This window comes from Thermobia domestica, chromosome 9 (assembly GCF_964235325.1).
Source record: "Thermobia domestica chromosome 9, izTheDome1.hap1.1, whole genome shotgun sequence".
Taxonomy (NCBI): domain Eukaryota; kingdom Metazoa; phylum Arthropoda; class Insecta; order Zygentoma; family Lepismatidae; genus Thermobia; species Thermobia domestica.
Window position 1 is genome coordinate 145,295,947 of NC_137462.1, and position 15,297 is coordinate 145,311,243.

General features: G+C 35.1%; 1 protein-coding gene across 1 annotated transcript in view; it reads left to right on the top strand.

The window, feature by feature from the left end:
• Unc-76 (fasciculation and elongation protein Unc-76) overlaps positions 1–15,297 on the top strand; it is a 624,125-nt gene that overhangs the window by 116,734 nt on the left and 492,094 nt on the right. Inside the window, exon 2 of the mRNA XM_081771974.1 lies at positions 6,264–6,307. The gene's annotated coding sequence lies outside the window, so the exon portion shown is untranslated. The remainder of the gene's footprint in view (positions 1–6,263; positions 6,308–15,297) is intronic.

The window sequence follows — 15,297 nt, forward strand, 5'->3', positions numbered from 1 at the left end:
ATAAGAAAAACATTTTCATGGAAAGGACAGATTTCATGTTGCACAGTGTTATCATATACCTAGGTTCAATGTTAGCTACACATTCAAACACACAAAAACAGTACGTCCAGTGGCGTATTTACGATTTTGTTTCGGGGAGGGCTTTGCTAACTTTATTCCTTGAAATGTAAAGATTCTGCAAGATATTTCATTTATTTTAATTTAGTAAATAAAATTTCGGGAGGAACTTAAGCTCGGAAGCCCCCCAAATACGCCAGTGAGTACGTCATATTGATTTGGAAACGCATTTGGTGGGCTTCTAAGCATAAATGATTACTTTAAGTACTTAACCTCAACTGAACCAACTTAACAACGGCGTTAACAGGCGATAGTGCAGTAATTCGATAACGTGCTTGGCGTCGTTTGTGTGTATTCCGTTTATAGGTATAACGGATTTGATTGTTATAATATAATCATCTGGCAATAATTAGCTTATGAGTCGATTTTGTGTCCATCTTCACTTTTACGAGATAAGACCTCTCCATGGCTAAGTGCTTAGCATATGAGCCTATAATATGAGAGACCCAGCTTCAATTGCCAGTGCTCTGGTGCTTGGGATCCCGGATTCGATCCCAACTCCCGCCAAGTGAACTTTGTGGTGGACAAACACCGTGTGCGAGGGTTTTCTCGGGGTTCTCCCGTTTCCTCCCACTTTCTTCATTCCACCATTTCATTCATTACTCATCATCACCGTCTCCTTTAGCCTCACCGGCAGAACCGTGGGACGTAAAACTCAAAGATTTCAATTCATTTTTTTTTCAATTGCCAGTGGGAGCTCATGTGGTTTGGATTCCACATTAAGCTGTAGGTTCACGTCCCGCTACTGAAAGGGAAACTCAACTGAAAATGAAATCAAATCAACGAGACAAGATAAATCAATAACACAATACCGTGGGAAACAACACCAAAATTAAGTTGTTCTAAACGATACCGTGGCAAATCGCACGTAATCATGATAGAAGAATAAAGATAAGTTTCTTAGAAAATATTCTGAAAATGTTTATATGAATAATAATTAATAGAGAATGGAAGATGAATACATAAATTACATCTAATTGCTATAAAATACTTAACAAACAAGACTATAATTTTGTTGTTGTCAGTTTTGGTGTTTTTTCGTACTTCGCTGACATTCGCCCTCTTTTTCCAATCAAATTGAATCTTATTATCATCAAAAAATGTGTTTTATAAGCGACTTTGCTTCCTTGGTACAGATTTAATTTAGGAGGGCATAATTATTATGGTCAAAAGATCAATGATTTCTGGACAAAGTTTGAGGTACTGTTGAATATTGAGAATTTTTTTCGACATACTTCAGCCCTGCCTAATAGGTATATTCTTTACGGTAATCGTAATTCATTAAGTTCTGAAACAAAGAAGAAGAAGCAGGGGAAAGAGAAATATGGGTACAGAAAGCAAAGTTGCTGAGCTCGAAATATACAATTAAACTGGAGACATATCGTTGTTTGTATCTTATGATGAATTCATTTATTTATGGTCTTTTTAAAAATGTAATGCAAAATTTTATTCCAAAACCACAAATGATTCCATAAAAGAATCATGGTGGACCGTAAAGAAAAGATAGAGGAAATTGAATTGAATCTGTATTACAGAAGGTTCAAAAAAGAAAAATGGAACCTAAAATATTTATAGTGACTTGCCTTGAAGAGAAAGAGAGAAAAGCATTGACCTAAGTCTTCTAAAAAAAGATTCTTAACAAGAAAAAAAAACATAACTACAGTACTGGTATATTGCTTTTAGTGTCCCACAAAACAGAAAGGAAACAAGGAACCATGAAGGTCATTAAAATGGCAAACTGACATTTGAACAGAATATTTATAAGGTCACCTTCCTTAATGAGAACCAGCGTTATTTTCAATCCTTCTCATCCTCCGACTCTTCTTCTTCCCCTCTCCGCCAAACTACCCTGAAAATTAAAACCTTAATCTTCTTGTCTCAGAAAGACAAAGAGAAACAAAATAATAATAAAAAAATGTTTAAAGTCTCATTAAGAAGAACAAATAAGTTCTTTTTTATTTTTCGCTTTCCTAGCTAAGTTTCTCATTCTTCTTAAATTGAATGAAGAGAATTCATCCCTTGTACAGCGATTTTAATGGCGCTTCTGAGATGAAGATAACACCAACAAAACTACGGTCATTACTGCTAACACTGGATTTTGTGATCCTTTTAGTTTTTCAATTACTAAAGCATATTGCAATTTCTTTTCTGAGAAATAAACATGTTCGACTTTTATTCAGTATTCTAAAACATAGCTTATTTATTGATTTTCAACTACCACTAACGTAAATTGTATTGATGCATTTACCCTAATAATGAAAGAATATACAGTATTTGTAATTAACAAAATGTTTGTATTTTGATAGTTGTTTTTGTATACACATAGCAATTTCTCTTAAACGTACAGTATATAGACAGTAATTGGAAAACTTAATGAAGAAAATAGATCTAAGTGACCAGTTTCATTTTCAGTTTATTCGCCAAACATAAAATACAAAGATGCAGACATTAAAATCGATTCGTTTATAAAAGTGTACAAAATAAAATAAATTTTAATTGCATAATTCAAAATGTTTTCTATGGCGGAGAATGATCAAACAATTGTTAAAATTATAATTAATTAACAAGTTTGTTATTAGTTTCTCGCCTTCTATAGTAAGTGCTCCCTCTAAAATATCTGCAGTGTCTCTAAAGTAAGTCCATTTTAAAAATATTATATAGAAAATAAACTCATCCTGTAAATATCATGAGTTTTTTGTGTCACTTGGTGCATCGGTCCTTAATAGTTTATGGTAGAATGAAGACATTACATGAACTCAACATGAGCGCCGTGTGTGATGTGACAAACACTGATGCTGTAATCTAGTTCTAGCCAGACTCTGGTTAACATATTTGGTGTGACCGAGCTGCAGCTTCTTCAATCATTGTAGTTTATGAACATCTCGGGGAAGAGAAGGCAAGCAAGTACGGTTCTTGATGTAACCCCCATAAAAAATTCAGTAGGGTTAAATCTGGTGAACTTGTAGGTCATTTGAAAAGAACATTGTCCGAAGGGCCTATTCGTCCTATCCAACGTTGTGGAAGTACTTCATTTTGAATACGCACAAACTGCATAATGATAGTGAGGCAGTGACCCGTCCTGTTGGAATAGACAATAATCTGAGTCATCATTTAGTTGTGGCGTCAACCACAGCTAGAACATGTTGAAATTGGGCATGCCTGGAACAGTGTCCTCCGCAAAGATAACGGGCCGTACAGTTTCCGATGTGACATGGCACGAAACATATTCAGCTTGGCGGAATTTCTTAAATGATCAATGACTCTTTTCTTTAAATTCAACAATTATGTCGATTAACCTTTCCAGTGATGTGGAATATGGATTCATCACTAAAACTGGTTCAAAAACACCTCTTGAACATGGCAGGTAAACTGAAATCATTCTTCTTTAAGTTGTTGAAGCTGCAATTGTATTGCTTCATGTGGAGGCGTTTCTAAAACACTCCATACTGCCGGATTCAGCGTTCTTAGCTCACGAGTGGTTCTGCACTTGGCCGTTGGAAGACCTCCTGTACACGCTCGACACGTTCAGAGATTGCCGAGCGCTCGGATCTTTTCTGTGAACGTAAATAACCAGTTGTGATAAGTTGTTGATGCGATTCCTTGATAGAACTCCGGGAGCTCCCTCACCATATCACATACAAAATGAGCTTTTGCACGTAAGTAGCACACTGGGTTTCTACGAATTCCATCACGCAGAACGCCTTTTCAGCTCCACCAAATTCCATCATAGTCGGGCAGAAATTTTGCATTTTTGATAGGAAGTGAGACATTTGGTATATAGTTTTTTTTTAAAAAAATTTATATCATGTGAGGTACTGGTCTAAAATTTGAAAAAAATAGATAATGACATCTTGTTACCTTTGAGCATTTTGTAATACACGAGGGTTAACTCGGAATTAAAAAAGCCTACGTCAATGCTGGAAGTCATGATCAAGATTCTGTTATAGGTAATAATTGCCTGTAAATGAACATGGTTTACGTTGCAAGTGGTTACATATGTTAATAAATTGTAGTAGTGGTACAATTTTCGCTTATCAGATGAGGGATTGACAGATATTGAAATATTGTTTACACAGGGAATTGTTACTGAATTCTTTCCAAGCGTATGTAACTATATCAACTGTCCTAAACTGGTTGAATAATAAGTACAATGACATTATCTACTTTCAAAATAACATATTTCGCATGTTAATTCGCATTAATACTCATTGATACGTAGGTAGTTAATTACGTGAGATCATAAACAAAGCCTTTTTAAAATGCACTATTGTGGGTGTAATAGCACGTCATATGTGAAACATATGTAATCGGAAAGTATTAATCACAGTGGTCAATGTTTAATAACGGTAACGAATGTTGAAAATATGTCAGGAAACATATAAAAACAAATTATATTACTAAAACCAAATAACTAATATTATTTCATTCGTTGTATAGCCTGTAATTAGTAGAGTAATTATATTGTAATTACAAATTCAAACAAAATATTTCAGCTACTTTATGAGACGTGGACCTACAGCTTAACGTGGAATCTGAACCACATGAACTCCCACCAGGAATCAAACACGGTTCTTCCATGTCGAAAAGCACTTCGTCATCATCTCTTCGTTTTGCACACTCTTGTCTAATATCACCCGGGTATTTTATATTTAAAGAAAGTGTTTTATAATAGTATACATAAATGAATCTTTTTTTTTTTTTTAGCAAATTCGATTTTAGAAGCTGAGAATGCTAGGAGGAACATCCCCCTTACCTAACACTAATATCACGTACATAAACATACGTGGTAATTGCATGTTATGTTGCCTGGTCATATAGAAATACGGAAGTAAAAAGCAACGCCTACTTGTCGCCACACGCACCTACTCATACAAGACAGTGGATGATAGTTCGTGATGCAATGTCCCTCTGTGTGTGTGTGTGTGTTTCCTCGAGAGAATGGAGTATACGCTATTGCAGCATCTCCTCTCTCCCCTCGCCTCCGTTCACCGCATTTGCACTCCCGTCCTTCCTGGCCCACATTAAAGAGCTTAAGCCTGAGACAAGGATAAGTAAAAATTTTATGAGTACCTGGGCTCGAAACGAGGAAGGTAGGAGAGAGCGAGCGGTGAGCAATAATACAAGGCCAGACGTACACATACACACACAACAACTGCAGACAGATCAATTATTCCCCCTATTCTCCCTACATCAATTCTTTCCCCTTCTCCATTTTCCATGCTCGCTTTCTGGTTTCATCGTTGATGTACTTTCCTTGTTGCACGGTAAAGCACTAGCTATAACATTTTACTTTACTGTTTACGGTATATAAATTTTTGAAATACGTAATCTATTTTACGACAATTGCTTTCAATAGTTCTCACTATTTTTAGCCAACTTATTCTTCTACTTTCGTAAAACACGTCCTTTTTTTTAAATATATATATATATATATATATATATATATATATATATATATATATATATATATATATATATATATATATATATATATAATTCAAATTACTGTATTTCTTCTAAATTTAATTTTTAAACATACACAAGATTCCCTTATGTATAATAACACTAACAAACATAGTAAGGCATAGTGAATAAAGGTTTCCTGATACGGATTCAGCGACCGAGCATCAGCTCTATCTTTGATCTTATTAATCTATTACAACAAGTTGTTATAGATATACTATTTCAAGTTTGAGTAATGAGTTTCCATATTTTGGAAGTCTCCCTTAGTTTCACACTTTGAAACGAAAGTCACTTGTTTCAATTTAAAAATAATTAGTTTTTCTCAATTTTTTCGAAAAGTACGCATGAACTTTTGTATCGATGTATTTAATTTTGATATACTCTGTGTAAGTTCTATCGACTAATTTTTAGACCATTTGTTTTTCGTTAAACGCTATTCATATTGCAAAATTCATTACTGTAGACAATATTGTTCTCGTTGAAAAGAAAAGAACAATCTTGACCGTATATCATAGAAAAGCGAAGTTGGCTTCTTTTACCTATTCAAGAAACATTGATCAAAGATGAAAGATGAACTTGAGAGTAATTTATAATGAAAGAAATGTAATGTTAATTTTTTATCATTATGTAATAAGAAGTGAAAGTATGTATTAATTTTAATATTCCTTTAACTCTGCTTGTAGGTTGATGCTCCTGTCGTCCAAGTTCTGATGGTTCATTACTGCTGGTAAGTGTTGAATATTTTCCTCTTTCTTTTACAATATTTACGCGAATCTCGTTTTTATGCAGTCACAAGTGGAATAATACTTTCTAGCAGCATTTTTATAGTAGGCTGTACGTAGCCTAATGCGCAGCATGTTGTTGGGATTGGTAACTATATAAGTTAAATAGAGTTGAAAAAATCGTTGCCCCAACATAGTTCAAAGTATATGTTGGCTAACCAACAAGTTACATAGTTTATCAATTTACAAGCTACACAGTTTTGACTTCCTGATCGAAATTTTACTGAGTGGCGGAACTAGCCCCAGGCCGGGGGCTTAGGTCCCCCACTTTCTTGAATGAAAAAAAAAATAATTGAAGTTGCCTTTTGTTTTTTATTAGAAAAATTTTGAAACATTGGATATTCCTAGTTTCTGTTAAGGAAGTGCGCAAACAGATTTCAAATTAAAATCAATTGCGTAAACTCATGCTATACTTATCATAATCTTGGTTCTGGCTGCCCTCCCCAATTTTTACCTTCTAGATCCGCCACTGATTTTACTTCTCTCGTAAGGTTTGCGTTGGCAAATGGTCGGCAAAGCGGTCAGTTACAACTTTGGCTGTTGGCTACATTACTGTTTTTCACTGTTGGTCCTACCGTCTGTGCTGCTAGGGCTATTTTGTAGATGGCAGAGCGGTGCTGTCTGTAGGCATCTGCATTCATCATAGCTAGTAGAAGTGCTTTTCAGGTCATTTGCTCGGGGAGGAGCAGGCCCATATCCACGAGGGGGCTAGGGTGGGCCGCCCCCTAAATTTTCACTGGACTCCCCTAAAATTTTCTCGGTAGGCTTGCAAATGAACATGTAGCGAGTAAAAGAGTACAAGTAAAAGAGCGAACAAGTAAGAGAGTCTTTTAAAAATGAAGAATTCCTTCATCCATTAAACTTTAGTAATATGTCGCCTTATACGTAAGGATTACAAGACCGAAGAGTCCCTAAAAATTATAGGAAAAATGTTTTGGAGGGGAAAGGTGAAAATTAGAGAGTACCATCGTTGCCTGAAATAGGCGTGTAAGGTGTCTATATATAGGCTTCTCGGCATCACCAGGTCAAATAGGATGAAAAATGTAAAAAGCTGGTGGCCGTGCGAACTTTCCAAAGATTTATAATTTCTACAATTATTAACCGATCGGAACGAAAAATAGCCCAAAAATACATTTTACTTCGAGACTGAAAATTGAAACGATCCATCGAAAAAAATTGAAAATGACAACTGTTTAGTATATTTACCAAATAATCGTAATTTCCGCAATTATCAACCAATACGAGTCAAAGTTAGTACAAAAATGGGAGTTTGCAATACCTTAGGCGATCAGGAACATCAGCATAATGCAACAATAAAGTTTCAAACTGGCGACAGTTTGTAACTAAAAAGATCTACTTGTCTCTTGCAGTCTTGTGTCAACATGTGAAATAGGATCGGTAGCGAACACTTATATAGTAGTTGGTTTTGTTGTGACAATTACTAACTGCTATTCAGATATTGGTTTTAAAGAAATGTTTCAGGAAGGAACGTCGGCAAAAACATGTGAATGATCAAACAGATACAGTACATTATCGGTCGTAGTGTACAAGAAAAAAGGGGGATATCAGTTGCTTTTTTTTTTTTTTTAACAAATACAGTTTTCTACGAACTAAATACATGATATATTAGCAAGCAATATCATACAATATTGTTCTTTGTGTCAATGGCGTTTGTTATTTTTCATAACTCCTTCTTTTTTTCGGCCCCGGGTAAAAGCTACGCCACTCACCTCAACATTGAACACCACTTTTATTCGCTCTGGTGCATTTTTCTTAAGTTTAAATACCATTTTCAAACATATTCACTTGCTACATAGCCGAAAATCCACAAATATCAGAGCACCAGCTTTCCCCTTACCTCTCTATATCTCCGAAACAGTTGAGATCCAGGGTTTTTCTCTCTAATGGAATTAATTGTACACAAAAACACTTCGATTGCACATAAACTTGTCCACAATTTCGTGTCACACTTTAATCAGTTTCCTTGTAAGATAAATTGTAAGTATTTGAAGTATATACTACAAACTTCTGGTTTCAGGATAATCATTAACGGAATTTCGTATTCACTAGAGTCACGGTAATCTCATTCACAATAGCCCTAAGTAATTTTTCTAACGTCAATGCCATGCCAAATTGCTTCGTAGTATCCTTCATAGATTCTTTTCACTCCGTTCAAATCGTGAGAGAAAATAATTCCCCATATCTGAAATGATTTTTCCCCATAAACCAGTACTACTAAATAACTTTTATGAAAGTTGAAACCTTCATAAATTGCTTTCTCGAACCGAAGAACACATATTCATCCTATTAACACGCAAAATATAATCAGTCAAAGCACGCATATCCACTACTAAATAAACATATTTTTCCTTTCAAAAAGAAACAAATATAAAAGCGTATAACAATAATATAAGAAACAAGGACAAGTTGGTTTGTTTAGTGATGGATATACATGCTTTAACAATTTTGCATATTCATCACAGAACACATATAAAACGTATAAAACACATATGAATATATACGTGTTTGAAAAGTTTGATGGGCGTAGGTTTTGCCTCATCTGAATCCACAAAATATCGGGTTTAATTTGCATTTCCACTAGTTACCTTGTTCTGCTACTTTAAAAGGAAAAAGGGAAAGTGAAAGATCTCTATACACTTGACAAGTCTTGTGTAGGGCAAAATATTCTGTTTGTCAATGTTCTGTCCCAAAAGCGTTAAGTCGTATGTATAAGTGTAAGGCCCGGCAGACACGTTCCGGTGTACCGGCGAGGTTTACCTGTACAGATCACTTGTACAGGTAAACCGGAGCGTGTGTGCCAGCCGCTGCAGGCCAAACAGCACAGGCGCAGCGACCTGTTCAAGCGACCGGAGAAGAATCGAAATTCAACTCTTACTACCTGCGCAGGCGTGTAGACCTGAGCGTGTGTGTGTCACTCCGGCAGAGTCTTGTTTGCTCGCCATCTCTCGACTGAATTAAAACCTTCAGGTTCACCGTTGCGCGTGTGTGCTCTACCCTGTACAGGTATACCTTTCCGGTATACCGGTGAGGTTTACCTGACAGGTATAACGTGTATGCCGGGCCTTACATATTTGGAGATGAAACGGCAAATGCAAAAGAATGTGTATATTGCCAGGAGGGGAAAATCGTAGCTTTATTAGGCCCGGCACACACGTTACGATATACCTGTCAGGTAAACTTCATCGGTATACCGGAAAGGTATACCTGTACAGGCTAGAGTACACACACGTAACGATAAACCTGAAGATTTTAACTCAGTCGAGAGATGGCGAGCAAAGAAGACGACGACCGACGCTCGCTATTCACGTAAACACGGCACAACTCACGTAAACGCTGTGCAGCAGTGATGCTAATTTTAGTGATTTCCTACTAGATTTAGTAATTTTACTATTGAACTTCCAATTATTATTTTTCCCCTCTGACTAAATGAAACCCCTGCTGTGTAACGACCTTTGGTAAACAGCAGCTGTCTTTGGTCCACTACCTCATTTTCTTAGCCTATATGAGATGGGGTAAAAATGTTGAAATTGTGAAATTTTGATTCCTAATAGCGGCTGAAGGAGGTCTCGGAGGGCATAACATCATATAACATTTTCGCTTTATTTTGGCCTGTAGAAAAGTGCTCTGTAGTCCATGGGAGCAATATTTAGAAGACCCGATACATACATATATATATAAACTGCAACTGTTGGAAACCCTGCTATGCAGGTGTGCCGGAGTGACTCACATACACGCCTGAGCAGGTAGTAAGAATTGAATTTCGATTCTTCTCCGGTCGCCTGCACAGGCTGGCACCCACACTCCGGTTTACCTGTACAGGTTAACCTCACCGGTAAAGCGGAACGTGTGTGCCGGACCTTACAGTGTTTAGATAATTGTGTTGAATGTGACTAGAAGTTGTTGGTAGAAGCAATTGATTCATTGTGTGAAAATTGTTGCACTCTTTCATATGTTTTTTTTTCTTAGAGCACAATGTGCTGCATTGTATACAAGTGATCGGAAAAAGTGGCGTCTGAGTTCGCAGCCCTAGTGTGTAGCATTTAGTACAAGGAACCACTTCAGTCTTAGCACCCTATGTTAATTTACAAAAGGCCACTCATATCCAGTACTCATGTATTAGTGCAGCACGTATTAGGACCTCCAAATCTTGCCGCTATGATGTCTATATGTATACTCTCCTTGTTTAATTAAAAAAAAACAAGTAAACTGTTAGAGTGTTAGTCAAATGTAAGAAAATCTGTCTCAAGCGTCGACAGAGACTTGTTTGTGGTGGTTAATTGTAGTAGGCCACAGTTGTTCAAAAAATGTAATCAAGTGAGAGGCCTGTCCGTTAGCTTAAAATAACAAATTATAACAAACAGTACGTATTGAAGCGTTCCCAGTAATTATAGAAGTTACGAAAGAGAAATTCTAGACGTTAATGTAAGCTTTTGTCTGAACTTTATGTCGCTGTAAAGAAGTAACTGCGAGTCTATTTTTTCTATTCCATTTTTTCCTACTACTACAAGTTTAAAGTCAGTAATAGTATACATTCTTTTTATTAAATATTCGTATATATTTTATCATTCTCTAATCTGAAATTTGGTGGGTAGAGTATTATTTAAAGGTACATTCATGAAAGAAATACCTTCATAAAAGCAATATAGCCTAATTCTAGTACATCTATTAACAGTGTGATACTTCAACGTGCTTCAAAAATACGTACATAAACAATTCACCTTCTTTTTTTATTTTAAGTTTGGTGTCTGTCAGAGATAAAAGGAGGCCTTGAATGAAAATCTCTTCACAACAGTAAATGTTTCATTTGCCTATGACAGATCACAAAACAAGTAAATTCTTCTTCAGCTGATTGAAAGTGAAACCAACGAAACAAACAGAAAAAAAACACTAAGTACAGGTACATCTGACTAGAACAGTATGAAAGGGTAAACTAGTGATAAATAGTTGTGTTCTATTACCTTTATAGAGTTGTCACATTTTCTTATATTCTGTAACTCTTTCTCTTAGTAATTATTTTAGTAGTAATTCTTTCTATAGTAATTCTTTTATCCTCTTTTTATTTTATCAAATTCGTCTATTTTCAATTTTCGTTTAAACCTGCACGAAAAAAATAGCTTCCAGTATAAACACATTTTAAAGGTATTAATATGTTATAGGAGCTATTGGTAAATAAAAATCTGTATTGCAAATGCTGTTCAAAGCCTTTATCACACTGTGACACTATTGCGTATCGATTTCAGTAGAAACACAGAGGGGAGAGAGAGAAAGAAAAAAGAATATTACAAAGTACGTACAAAACACAAGCATATTTTTCTGGTACAGCGGGAGAGCAAGATCTCCCATATCGGCAGCCAAAGTATATATATTTCTAATCTGTATTTCTTTATAGTTGAATAGCTTTAGAACAAATTAACTTCGTTTTGAGTAATGTGCGATGCAGTGGCGGCTCTTAAAGGAATTTATCTATAGAATTTTACATTTTAAAGCTACAAGTTAAGGGAAGAAAGTTAATGTAATGTACTAATTCTTGTGTATGGATTTCTGTAGCTGTGGGAAGAAAGCTTTCTTCCCTTGCCATATAGTGATAAAATTTTAACCTTTACAGACAAGAGTTCCCTCAAGAACCGTCACTGGTTTTATGTAAAATACACAGAAAAATTGGGTTCCGTCTGTTGAAATATTAAATGGGCAGAAAGTGCTACAAAATATTGTATATAGCGTACATCAGTTATAGATAGAGATATTCTGTGGAAACGTAAGAAAATGTAGGATACCAAGAAGAGAAGAGATGACGCTGCAAATGATAAGTATTGAGGAGCTTTGCTCTCACTTTTTAAATCATTTTTTACTATTAACACTTTACTTTTGACAATTTAAACGTTTGTTACAATCTTAATATACTGTTTTACATTTTCCATATGTTAATGAGCCGCTTCTCCCTCTTACTTACACTAACAGTGTGAAAAACATTTCTACTTATAACAGGCAATTCAACCATCTTGGCATGTACCATTTTTGTACATTTTTTTTTACTTATAACACTTTTTAGTGACGTAGTCGACCAGGCTGTTAGAGCTGCGGCTTATAATTATCATTATTCCTCGCAAGAGGATCCAGAATAGAATATCTAGAAATAAAAGAAAGATTGTTAATCGAAAAAATAAAAGCTTCTGATATTTATAATTTGTGAGAATTATACGATTGATTAAAGAGATTCAGTATCGTAGGATACTTGAGACAGAATTTAATAAAAAAGAAATTGCATTTCATAGAGTTTGTAGTGTATATACACTAGTTTAAAAAATGCATATTTCATCGCTTCCCTTATGGAAACATTTAACTTTGAAAAAATAATACCGTCGATGCAGTTAAAAAGTATTGAGTTGTTCACATTGATTCATAGGCTCTTTATTAGCAAAAAGAGCAATTTGTAACTTCAAATGTAACTTGAAGAAAACATTGTTTTTTTTAGTCACTGCAAACTGTATTCAAACCGATTTACTTAGTTCATGAGCGGTGATTTTTGCCCCCCACCCACCTCCCACCCCTGAGCTCTGCTTGAACCGACGTATTTGTATGAAAATTCTCATTGATGTCTTGTTACATGATATCTGGCAAACCTGAATGGGTCTCCGAAAGGTTCACAAAAAATGGCAGCACTAACTCACTTTAAAGCATTTTTAAAGATTTCCTTTATAAAGAATATCCACTTTTGCTGGCAACTCAGTTAAGTGGAACCATATCCTCCCAATTTATATATCAGTTATTTCCAACTGGCTGTGATATGACGTAGGAGCACGCTTTTGCAATCAGGGAGAAATACTAAAACAAAGTAGGGGGATAACATAGAATAATGGAATAAACAGGTGTTGAAAGTGTATGCATAGTCAGGAAAGTATGAGTTATTTGTCTTCATAATCATCGACTAGTTAACACCATTGATTCTCTTATTTCTCTGCCACTGCTCTTTCTTAATGAAAATTTTTCCTACCTACTCGCCTTCTTCCGTGTGACGTCACAGAGCATTCGGCTAGAAATGAGTTAAAAACCATGCTTTTCGGACCAATGAAGAATTCGGACATTTTCACCAATGAAGAACCTTGAACCTTTTCAGCTGGTTAGAAAGCAGTCTTTTTTGTTACTTTTGATTCTCACGATTATCCAATTGAAAAGTTCAAACTTTACCCGGGATAATTTGTTTCCTCTGGAAACAAACTCTACCTCACTATCTTGAATAGATCTTTGACTCCGACCAGCATAATTTCTTTTTCATTTCTTTTTTCCTTTCCAAGTACCTCCTATAAACATAATTTCATAATGGTAATTTATCCACTTCCTTTCATCATACATTACAGCTTCATCACTTAATTAGCTTGTTAAGGTCGTATCCACTAATCTTGGCGGTCACGAAACTAACCAGAAAATTAGACCATAACACCGTTTTCTAGTTCCGCTATATACAGAGGGAGAAAGCTAACAAAATAAACGTTGATGTTTAATGCTTTATAGAAGTATTTGTACGTTCAATGAACACTTTTTAGTATTTACACAGGAAGGACAAGAACATTCTCATTCCATACACAAATGAATTGGAACGTGAAGGAAATTTGTATTTTCTCATATTTCAGTCATTCTTTCTCACATATACACCGCTTATGAAGAAATTTTCCTTAATGAAACTCTATGAGTAGCAACTGATGAAAAAAAAGCATGTAGGAAGAATTGTGTGTTGTTAGTGTTTTTATTATTATTATTATTTGAAGAAAGAAATCTCAGAACTATATCCTTTCGTGCTTTTTAACGAGGCAATTGTAAGAGGAGTGACATTTTAACCATTCTTGCGTGATGAGATGGATGTATATTCTAGGACATATTTACCTTATATAATTTTAAACCGGTCCATTGTTTTATCTGCTAATAATATGCTTCAAGTTGTCAAATCTATTCAGTTCAGTTGTCTCCACTTAATGTTGGAGGTAACTAATCCCCTAGGAGTAATCTCCCGACATAACTAGTGTCTGCAACAGAGGGTTAAACTAACGTAAGCTCACACACCCCGTTTGATACTAGGATGCTACTACTTCCACGTATATAATAATTGTGCATTTCACAAAAAAAAAAAAAAAAAAAAACTGTTGTTTTCGCATTACTTGACTAAGTGCAGTTTTTATCAGAGCTGCTGAGTATAATCGTACGAAAGTTATTTAACTTCTTTTTACATATTGTTTGTTATACATACAATGGATTTTTAGTAGTTTTTGTTGTATGTATAAATCCGTCAAAGCTTAAAGCATAATATACTTAAAAAAATAAGTGCAGTGAGAGAGTAATCATTTCATACTATAAAAATTACGAAATGTTAAAAAAGAATATAAATACAAAAAGGAGGAGTTCATGATATCACTATTCCTTAATCTAAAAAATATCAATTTTTAAACTTTGCCGATGGGTCTAACTTCCAATAATCTCCTGGATACATAGCTAAAATGGCGTTTTCCCGTTTCGCCTTATGTCTGTTTTCATGACTTCAGGCTATGATGCTAAGATAGTGTATGTTAATTTGATTGTAAAGCGAAACGGGAATTCCCGTTTGTTCTTTTCCCGTTTCACCTTACACAAGAGAAGGGGATTTTCAGATTATGATAGGGAAATTTAGTGTCATTTTGCAAAACTTTTGTAAGGCTAATAGTATTTATGTTTGAACGAATAGAACATCGTATAATCAAAATAAGTATTCAGAGTAATGTATTATTTGCGTCACTGTTTTAAAAAAGTTTAATTAAACCTTAATTTAAGCGAGTGAGAGGTATGCTTATGTTATGACTATGTTCGCCAATAGTTTGGCGAAGACTTTTAATAAAATGTTAGCTGAACAAATACACAGAAATAAACAAAAATAACACTGTATAATACT